This window comes from Mytilus galloprovincialis, chromosome 11 (assembly GCF_965363235.1).
Source record: "Mytilus galloprovincialis chromosome 11, xbMytGall1.hap1.1, whole genome shotgun sequence".
NCBI classification, from domain to species: Eukaryota; Metazoa; Mollusca; class Bivalvia; order Mytilida; family Mytilidae; genus Mytilus; species Mytilus galloprovincialis.
The window spans coordinates 57,001,292-57,013,471 of NC_134848.1; positions in this window are offsets into that span (position 1 = coordinate 57,001,292).

Here is a 12,180-nt window from a genome sequence, read left to right on the forward strand (position 1 = left end):
AAAGATTTTTTAAGATGAAAGGCGGAATCAAATGTTGCTTAAGTCAACACTTATACATATTATAATCACAATTAAGTTACAAAAAGAAGCATTCAGTCCTCAAAACAGTTTATCTTCTTCTAATGTATGCATATCCTTTACTAAGCCTATTCTATTTCTCTATTTCTCAATGCTTTTGAAATTTTGAGCTTTCCTATTTTAATGGCATACAGCTTGAATTAAAATATACTGATTTTTTTATCGATGAATATTTATTTATTCTTTTATTTTATTCAAATCGATATTTAAATTCTCATTATCAACACTCTGTATTATACCACATTTGTATTTATGTTCATGTATATTCATACTCTCCTTAAGGAGGATAATAAACATATATATATATATATATATATATATATATATATATATATATATATATATATATATATATATATATATATATATATGTTTAGGCGAGTTGTATATACATTATGTACACAGCCATGTATCACCATCATTGATGGCGATCCGATGGATACATCTGTTGTAGAGTTGTCACTGACTCAGACGTACTTATAAATATAATTATTTTCTGTGGCTGTATATTACATTAATTTGTAGGATCCTTTACTATAGATAATTTAGCTGATCTTTAACAATAACATCTTCATGCCTTATATATCATGTACTGTAGTACGCCGCTAGATTAAAACTGACGAGGAAAGGTAACACACGGCCAGCAAAAGCTCTTTTTTTGAGAGCCCAGGTGGTCGTGTGGTATAGTGGGACGGCTGCAGTGCAGGCGATTTGGTGTCACGATATCACAGTATCATGGGTTCGAATCCCGGCGAGGAAAGAAACAAAAATTTGCGAAAGCAAATTTACAGATCTAACATTGTTGGGTTGATGTTTAGACGAGTTGTATATACATTATGTACACAGCCATGTATCACCATCATTGATGGCGATCCGATGGATACATCTGTTGTAGAGTTGTCACTGACTCAGACGTACTTATAAATATATTTATTTTCTGTGACTGTATATTACATTAATTTGTAGGATCCTTTACTATAGATAATTTAGCTGATCTGTAACAATAACATCTTCATGCCTTATATATCATGTACTGTAGTACGCCGCTAGATTCAAACTGACGAGGAAAGGTAACACACGGCCAGCGAAAGCTCTTTTTTTGAGAGCCCAGGTGGTCGTGTGGTCTAGCGGGACGGCTGCAGTGCAGGCGATTTGGTGTCACGATATCACAGTAGCATGGGTTCGAATCCCGGCGAGGGAAGAACCAAAAATTTGCGAAAGCAAATTTACAGATCTAACATTGTTGGGTTGATGTTTAGACGAGTTGTATATACATTATGAACACAGCCATGTATCACCATCATTGATGGCGATCCGATGGATACATCTGTTGTAGAGTTGTCACTGACTCAGACGTACTTATAAATATAATTATTTTCTGTGACTGTATATTACATTAATTTGTAGGATCCTTTACTATAGATAATTTAGCTGATCTGTAACAATAACATCTTCATGCCTTATAGCAGTGCAGGCGATTTGGTGTCACGATATCACAGTAGCATGGGTTCGAATCCCGGCGAGGGAAGAACCAAAAATTTGCGAAAAAATTTACAGATCTAACATTGTTGGGATGATGTTTAGACGAGTTATATATAGTAAAGGATCCTACATTGTTGGGTTGATGTTTAGACGAGTTGTATAAACATTATGTACACAGCCATGTATCACCATCATTGATGGCGATCCGATGGATACATCTGTTGTAAAGTTGTCACTGACTCAGACGTACTTATGAATATAATTATTTTCTGTGACTGTATATTACATTAATTTGTAGGATCCTTTACTATAGATAATTTAGCTGATCTGTAACAATAACATCTTCATGCCTTATATATCATGTACTGTAGTACGCCGCTAGATTAAAACTGACGTGGAAAGGTAACACATGCCCACCGAAAGCTCTTTTTTTGAGAGCCCAGGTGGTCGTGTGGTCTAGCGGGACGGCTGCAGTGCAGGCGATTTGGTGTCACGATATCACAGTAGCATGGGTTCGAATCCCGGCGAGGGAAGAACCAAAAATTTGCGAAAGCAAATTTACAGATCTAACATTGTTGGGTTGATGTTTAGACGAGTTGTATATACATTATGTACACAGCCATGTATCACCATCATTGATGGCGATCCGATGGATACATCTGTTGTAAAGTTGTCACTGACTCAGACGTACTTATGAATATAATTATTTTCTGTGACTGTATATTACATTAATTTGTAGGATCCTTTACTATAGATAATTTAGCTGATCTGTAACAATAACATCTTCATGCCTTATATATCATGTACTGTAGTACGCCGCTAGATTAAAACTGACGTGGAAAGGTAACACATGCCCACCGAAAGCTCTTTTTTTGAGAGCCCAGGTGGTCGTGTGGTCTAGCGGGACGGCTGCAGTGCAGGCGATTTGGTGTCACGATATCACAGTAGCATGGGTTCGAATCCCGGCGAGGGAAGAACCAAAAATTTGCGAAAGCAAATTTACAGATCTAACATTGTTGGGTTGATGTTTAGACGAGTTGTATATACATTATGTACACAGCCATGTATCACCATCATTGATGGCGATCCGATGGATACATCTGTTGTAAAGTTGTCACTGACTCAGACGTACTTATGAATATAATTATTTTCTGTGACTGTATATTACATTATTTGTAGGATCCTTTACTATAGATAATTTAGCTGATCTGTAACAATAACATCTTCATGCCTTATATATCATGTACTGTAGTACGCCGCTAGATTAAAACTGACGTGGAAAGGTAACACATGCCCACCGAAAGCTCTTTTTTTGAGAGCCCAGGTGGTCGTGTGGTCTAGCGGGACGGCTGCAGTGCAGGCGATTTGGTGTCACGATATCACAGTAGCATGGGTTCGAATCCCGGCGAGGGAAGAACCAAAAATTTGCGAAAGCAAATTTACAGATCTAACATTGTTGGGTTGATGTTTAGACGAGTTGTATATACATTATGTACACAGCCATGTATCACCATCATTGATGGCGATCCGATGGATACATCTGTTGTAAAGTTGTCACTGACTCAGACGTACTTATATATATATATATATATATATATATATATATATATATATATATATATATAATCACAATAAAGTTATAAAAAGAAGCATTCAGTCCTTAAATGATTTTAACATCAAAACAGTTTTTCTTCTTCTAATGCATGCATATCCTTTACTAAGCCTATTATATTTCTCTATTCAAATTTTAACTTTGTTGTTTATTTTCATATATTTAAAGCTTCCCTTGGATCAGTGTACATACAATGAGGAAGACATTCGTGTACTAGAAATAGGACGGAACTAGTTATGCAGGTTTTATGTAAATTTCTCTTATTCATCTATGAAATTTTATTTTCCTGAAGTTGTTAAGTACAAAAATCTGTTTTAAGAATGACAAATATTTATAAAAGTTTACTTTTATTAATTATTTTCTTAACGAGGTCATTTTATTTTTCATTGTAACTCAGATAATATATATCTCATATAGATTTATGAACAATGAAATAAAAACTCGATACATTTTGTACGTCCTAAGCGCTAACAAACTTTACCTTCATTAGAAACGCTAAAACCTTAACATTAGAAAACCAGGGATCCAAAATATTAGTTAGGAACTGCACGACCAAATAAGAGCTAACCAGAATAACCCTACTCATCTAAGGTCACATTTGTCTGAGGGAGATATTGCACCCTTGTTGAAGAAAACAACAAAGACACTGATATAACTTTTTAAATGTCTATGCAAAAGAGAGGCCGACAAACATAGACTAAAATGAAATTATACAAAACAGAAAAACCATAGTGTACGAAACACAACATAAGAAACTAATCAAAGACTATATATTTTACACATGTATTAAAATAGGTTAAGGAGGAGGTGGACACTATGGCGAAATCTTCAAGTCCAGTATGCATTCCACATAACCCTGATCTGGGACATGTTTTATATATGGTGATGTAGGGAGCGCATATGGTATCGAATATAACAGTGATGCACTTGGGAAAATATATATCAGACAAAGATACACCATGTTCTGTGTGTAGGGCAACCAATGTCACTTCCTTTTTGATGATTTCAGGTAAATTAAGCTGTACTAGTGGATGGAATTTAGAATATTATGTGTACTCACTACTGGTTATTGAAACCATGAAGGAGAATCGACATACATTTGTGTTGACATCAATCCGGAGGTTTTAGAAGGCGGTTCTGAAAGCAGAGATGAAACGTATTATATCCTGTTGTAGCTGTATGTGGATCACTTAGATGTTCGCAATATTCACAAACTGTATCTGCGTGGTTTGCTCAAAATAAATGCTTGCATTAGTGCGTTGTTTTCTATTTATATTTTCGTAAGAAAACAATGTGGTGTATTTACTTGACCAACCCCCCCCCCCCCCCCTTCCCTTAAAAAGGAAAAATAATATGCTTTTTTTAATAAATGAATGAACAAAATGGCTGTTAGACGTTTTTAATTATTGTTCTGCATTTAAGAATCAGTATATTTTAATTATTATCTATTATTAACATATTATAAACATATTATAAATAAATCACGATTTATCAACATGGTACCATTGTGTGACTTCGTGCTACATTTTGTAGCATGCGAACATAGACTACGAGAATTCGTTGGTTCTACTTCAGATTTGATCATAACAAAGACTTGACATTGGCATTGCTGCTTATATAATATATTGAAAAGAACACGTTTAATAAGTTCTTGCGTCCGAAGAGCTTTTCTTGATTTACGTTCCTCAGGAACGCTCAAAGCAAAACATTTGAAATTCGAAGATGTATAAGAACCGAAACCGTTGTCAAAAATACCTATAAATAAGTAGCCAACTTTGCCTGAGGGAGTTGAAACCTTAGTTTCTTTATAATTTCAAAATTTATAAACGAAAAATTTAAGTAAAGTTTTTTGGAAAGTTTGCTATAGCTTGCAATAGAAATAAACTTTCTTAAGTCATCGGCCTCTAACCGGAAGTGACAGGTTATCTTACTTTAGGAAGTGTGTCCTACTTCTAGATAATGAAGTACTGGTGTTTGAAAACTAATAATAGAAAGATGCTTTTGAATATTTGAGCTTTCCTATTTTGATGGCATACAGCTTGAATTAAAATATACTGATTTTTTATCGATAAATCAAATAATTCAACTTCATTATGAAAATGGCGAACAAACAATACTTCGCAGATCTGCGCTTCGCAGAAAGTAAAATCAATACACACACGAGACAGCAGTTTCTACGTTATGCTTTTATCGGTATTCTTCAGACATGCGTCAGATCCATATATGTATGCCTCCAGACGGGAGTACTATAATTCCGGTTGCAAAGGTTTCCTACCTTCCTCCGGTTGAAGAGAAAATTAATACCGTGTTAAAAATATTTCATAAATGAACATTTTTCGACGCTGACTTCGATTTTTACAAATGTTTATTCAATACGTAAAAACCCGAGAGTATCGAAAGTATCATGGTATCTCATCTAATCTCGGCCCACACCAAACTCGGACTATAATATTCGGCATTACTAAATGGGTTTATAACAAATTTAGTAATTATACTACTTGCTATTAAGACTCATAAAAAAAGTGTTTGCTCAGTTCTTATTATTTTTCTTCTTGAGGGGCCAACAGAAGGGAGTAAATTACGATAGAATCTTATGGGATTTTTTGTTTTAATTTTCAAATGACTATAACTTGAAAACAATAAGTGACTGACACACATGGTTTTCAGTAAAGATTACAGGAACATAAAATAAATCAAATTAAATTTAGGTTTAGTCCATGGGGTCACCCAACCCATGTTTGAGAACTTAAAAATAGTCATGATCCCCACCCCTAAACCATATATATTCTTATACGGTACAATAAAACAAATCAAAATTAAATAACAGGCGAGTCCCCTTGAGTCACCCAACCCCCTTGTTGTTTAAGAACTTGTAAACAGTTTAGATCCTCACCCCATAAACCATATATATTTGTGTATGTGGCAACAAAACAAATCAGATGAAATAAATTGGAAGTCCTTTTGGGTCAGCTCCATCCCCTAATGTTTGAGAACTTGGAAACGATCGAGATCCCCACCAATAAACCATATATATATTTGTGTATGTGGCAACAAAACAAATCAAATGTAATAAATTGGAAGTCCTTTTGGGTCAGCCCCATTCCCTGATGTTTGAAAACTTGGAAACGGTCGAGATCCCCACCCCTAAACCATATATATTTTTGTATAGGGCAACAACACAAATCAAATCAAATAAAGTTGGAGTCCCTTTGGGTCATCCCTACCCCCTCATGCTTGAGAACTTGGAAACAGTCAGGATCCCACCCCTAAACCATGTATTTTTGTATGTGGCAACAAAACAAATCAAATGTAATAAATTGGAAGTCCTTTTGGGTCAGCTCCATCCCCTCATGTTTGAGAACTTGGAAACGATCGAGATCCCCATCAATAAACCATATATATGTGTGTATGTGGCAACAAAACAAATCAAATGTAATAAATTGGAAGTCCTTTTGGGTCATCCCTACCCCCTCATGCTTGAGAACTTGGAATCAGTCAGGATCCCATCCCTAAACCATGTATTTTTGTAAGGGGCAACAAAACAAATCAAATGTAATAAAGTGGGAGTCCCTTGGGGTTAGCTCCCCCCTTCCCCTTCATGTTTTAGAATTCGTAAATGGTTCAGATCCCCACCCCAAATCGATTGAAATAAAATGGGAGTCCCTTTTGGTCAACCCCATCCCCTCTATTTGAGAACTTGGAAATGGTCAAGGTCCCCACCCCATAACCATATATATTCTTGTAATGGACAATAACACAAATCAAATGAAATTGAAGGCGAGTCCCCAGGGGTCACTCTCACCACCTTGTTGTTTGAGAACTTTTAAACGGTTGAGATCCCCAACCATAAACCATATATATTTTTTATGGGAAAATAAAATAAATCAAATGAAATATAGAAGAAGTCCACCGGGGTGACCACAACCCCCTCCCCCTTCTAGTAAACGGTCGAAATCCCCACCCCTAAACCATGTATATCATTTTATGGGGCAACAAAACAAATCAAATGACCCTCTGGGTCATCCCTACCCCCTTATGTTTAACTTTTAAACGGCTGAGATCCCCACCCCTTAACATTATATATTCTTGTATTGGACAATAAAACGAATAAAATGAAATATAAGGAGAGTCCCTCAGTGTCACCCCATCCAATCTTGTTTTGGGAACTTGTAAACAGTCAAGATCCGCCCCCTTCTTTTCGAAAACTGAAAACTGTCGAAATCCCTACACTGAAACCAAATATATTCTTGTACAGAATAATAAAACAATTCAGATGAAATAAAAGGCTATTCCCTTAGGGTCACTATTACCCCTACCTCCTGTCTGTTTGAGAACTTGTAAACTGTCTAGATCCCCACCCATAAATCATGAATATTACTGTACATGATTTCAAGAAGATTTGAATGACATACAGGTGTAAAACCTAGACGTCACTTGTGCATATCTCTTTACTAGACCAGACCAATTTGTATTGGACTTTGCCAAATGTCAGGCGACCGTTTGAATGACTAATTTTAAGAGCTGTGTTTGGGAGACTTCCAAGCAGCATCCTGTTACAATAATTTCTTGATAAAGTTTTTTTCTCTTTAAAAAGTAAACCACGCAATCTACACATTTACAATCTATTTGAAATATTACAACATTGTACAATCTACCGTTGCAAACTTTCCACAGGTGCTATCCAGCACTTTGATTAAATCATGTCAGTACCGAAGTACTGAGTACTGAGCTGATAATACCCTCGGGGACTGATAGTCAACCAGCAGAGGTATCGACCCATACTTTACAAGTAATGTTTTAGAGAAAGAATAATAATCTTGGATTTTACAAATTATTAGGCAAAACACGTGGGTCTTGACCAAGCCAGCCATATTATTTAACATTTGAAATCGATAAATCCAATATAAAAAAAAATAATTGATATGCTCGAACTGGACGTAATACACCGATTCATATTTGAAAAAAAAAATACAGTTCTTTAACATGTTTAAGGAAAACTCAAAACGGTAAGTCCCTTATCAAATGGCAGAAATCGAAAGCATAAGCACAACAAACGAACTGAATTCAACTACATAATGGCACAATGGCGGAAAGTATAGATATGGAAGCCATCAAGGGAAACATCAAGCAGAATTAATCTGAGATCATGGATTTTTTTCATTGTTTCCCTGTTACATAGTTTACGTTGTTCGTTTTATTACTGAGTGTATGTATGAACATGTTTGAGTCTGTCCTAAGCCAGGAATCCTTTGTCTTGTTAGTCTTGTAATTTTTCAATTTTAGTTCATTAGTATGTTTTGTAGTGTAGTATGACGTCCATTTTCACTAAACTAGTACACATTTTTATTTAGGGGCTAGCTGAGACCTATTCTAAGCGCGGAATTTTCTTGCTTTTTAGCTCACCTGGCCCGAAGGGCCAAGTGAGGTTTTCCCATCACTTTGCGTCCGTCGTCGTCCTGCGTCCGTCGTTGTCCTGCGTCCGTCGTCGTCCTGCGACCGTCGTCGTTCTGCGTCCGTCGTCGTCCGTCGTCGTTAACTTTTACAAAAATCTTCTCCTCTGAAACTACTAGGCCAAATTTAATCAAACTTGGCCACAATCATCATTGGGGTATCTAGTTTAAAAAATGTGTCTGATGACCTGGCCATCCAACCAAGATGGCCGCCACGGCTAAATATAGAACATAGGAGTAAAATGCAGTTTTTGGCTTATAACTAAAAAATCAAAGCATTTAGAGCAAATCTGACGGAGTGAAAATGTTTATCATGTCAAGATCTATCTGCCCAGAAATTTTCAGATGAAGCGGACAACCCGTTGATGGGTTGCTGCCCCTGAATTGGTAATTTTATGGAAATTTTGCTGTTTTTAGTTATTATCTTGAATATTATTATAGATAGAGATAAACTGTAAACAGCAATAATGTACAGCAAAGTAAGAACTAAAAATAAGTCAACATGACAAAAATGGTCAGTTGTATTGTCCTTTATAGTCAATTTTTAACAATTTTCATAAAATTTGTAAATTTTTACTAACATTTTCCACTGAAACTACTGGGCCAAGATCATTATAGATATATAGAGATAATTGTAAGCAGCAAGAATGTTCGGTAAAATAAACTGTACAAACACATCACCATCACCAAAACACATTTTTTTTCATGAATCCATCTGCTTCCTTTGTTTAATATTCACATATACCTAGGTGAGCGACACAGGCTCTTTAGAGCCTCTAGTTTGAAGACCCATTGGTAGGCTTCTGCTTTTTTCTGCTCTTTGTTCGGGTTGGTGTCATTTTGATCACATGATCCTGACCTTGGACCTGTTAGCTCTACCAACCTTTTCCAAACCATGTATGGGATGGAATATAACGATGTAGCTTTTGGGAAAAGCTTTTACGATAAAGATGTCCCATGTGCTGTCTGCAGGGCCAATCACGTGATATCTGTTTTAATGGTACCTGGAAAATAAAGTTGGTATAGATGTTAGAATATGGAATATAAGGGGTTACTAGCCTCTGGATATTATGTTGATGCTGGAGCATCATCATACTTATGTATGGATCACTCACCCGAGGTTTTAGAAGGAGGCTTTCAGGATGAAGATGGTTATAACGTGTTCCCTGTAAAGGCTTTTTGTGGATCTCTGAGGTGTCCTCCTTAAGTACAAAACAGTATTTTCAATTGTGTTGTTTGCTCAAAATGAAATTTAGAAAAAAAGTTTCCGTTTATCGGCTATGCTTTTATTTTGTATTAAAGTACTGTTACATATATAACTTCGTTTTTTCATGTATTAAAAACTTCTACAAGTGTACAAGATTTTGTTTTTTTTCTGCATTTTGATTCTGTAACATATCATCAGTGTTGACAGCAAGGTACCAACGGACGTCTTAAGGTTATTATACCGATCTTAACAAACATCTGAAGCTCATAAAAATGATAACTATTTATATCAATTTCTGCTTTGTGTAGATATTCCTCTGATATATTGTATTTAGGGAAAAGCCATTTCATTGGTTCCATGAAGGTCGGAGGGCTTCGCTTAGATAATACTCAGCTTTTTGATATTTTTACTTTCGGTGATCGAAGTTACTCCGGAATGATAAAAATGTTCTCTCTCGCATTTGGCACCCGTCGTTTGCATGGTTTACTCATGTAAACATACCTGATCATGTTTACATGTATGTCGAAGCCCAGAAAACAAGTTTTTGAATACATGAAAATGTTGTATATCATTTTAGAATTTGATTTTATAATAAACAGACATGCTAGCAGTGTGAATCCGGTCTTTCAAAGGCCGCGACCGACCCTTGAGAACTTTAGTTTGTGTTTTGTTTTTTCATGTACATAATACTTATATGTTTCACTTATTCTTTCAATTCAATTTACATTCAGTAGCTTAAAAATATGTGAAACAATTACAGTCAGGGTTCCCGACACAATTGTTTTAATGCCATAACATTTTAATATGAAGTGTAGCATGTGAAGCCGAAAACACATTACAAAACTGTTTTTCAAATTAAAAAATGAGTTTCACAACTCGTAATTCAATATCTCTTGATATCAACCCTTGTTATTTAATTTACATTATAATTTTAATCTTGTTCAATAGATATAGGAAGATGTGGTGTGAGTGTCAATGAGACAACTCTCCATCCAAATAACAATTCAAAAAGGAAACCATTATAGGTCAATGTACGGCCTTCAACATGGAGCCTTGGCTCACACCGAACAACAAGCTATAAAGGGCCCTATTTAATTATTTTGTTAAATCAAATTACTCGAGTTGATATAAAGCGATATACTATTCTAAACAATTCTTGTGTAAGGCAGCACTACAATCATTTTGTACGTGTATACTAAAACATGACACACTTTGTAAATGTTAAAATTGTAAATGGAAATGAGATATATGTCATATAGACAACAACTCAACTAAAGAACAAACAACAGCCGAAGGCTACCAATGGGTCTTCAAACCAGTGTTAAAATCTTACTCCCGGATGTGGTCCTTAGTTAGCCCCTAATAAAATTGTGTACTAGTTCAGTGTACAAGTAGTTAATTTGATAGAAAGTACGTAATAAGAAATAGAAATTTATATACAACTAAATGAAAAGTTAGCTCTATTGTTATTGGTTGAATGTCCAGGTTTTAATTTTTCATACATTTTAAGAGCAGTAAAAGTAAACGAAAACAACACATATATTAAAAGAAAATTTCTGAAACCGTATATTTAGACGTTATGGCATTATATAGGACAACTGTGCGTGTTTAATCGCAACCTTTAAAATTTATTTTGATACACCTTCGTACGGAAAGACCTACAGATAGACATAGATAAGTCATTTTCGATGATTATTGAGTGCAATAAAGAAATAATGGCTAAGTTTTGTCTTACCTTTTTTTTAATTCTAATTGTAGTATCTTATCAACACAATACGAAAAACGTATTATCCTAACAGATTCTGATTATATGAATAACCAACAGTTACACCTCGATATCCAATTATTGAATTGAAATCAGCCATGAAGGAAATTGATCATTTATAAACTACGCTACAGCAAAGAAAACCAAATTCAGAATTGGAATCCAAACTGCAACAGATCATCTCAATTATGTTAACATTTTGTATATATTTGGTGACAATATTCCGAATACTTTATAATTCTACACATTATGAACATCAGCTATTTTATCATGTGTCTTGTGCTTTAAAACTGGTGCCTCTTAAACTGGCACTTTGAAAATGAAACAATTAGAAAGACTTTTATCAAATTGCAAAATCAAACACGTCAAACAAAAGGCTGCCTTAGTTATTATGTACATCCCTTCTACACTAAAAATGTATTACATAAATATATATATTTATAGTTTTATATTATTCAGAGTCTTGATGATGAGCTCCAATGAAAACTTGAAACTGTGTCAATTTATCTTGAGGGTAATTGTTTCGAATAATTGATTTATTGACTCACACCTTGTACTGTACATTGTACCTTCTTAAACAATATTA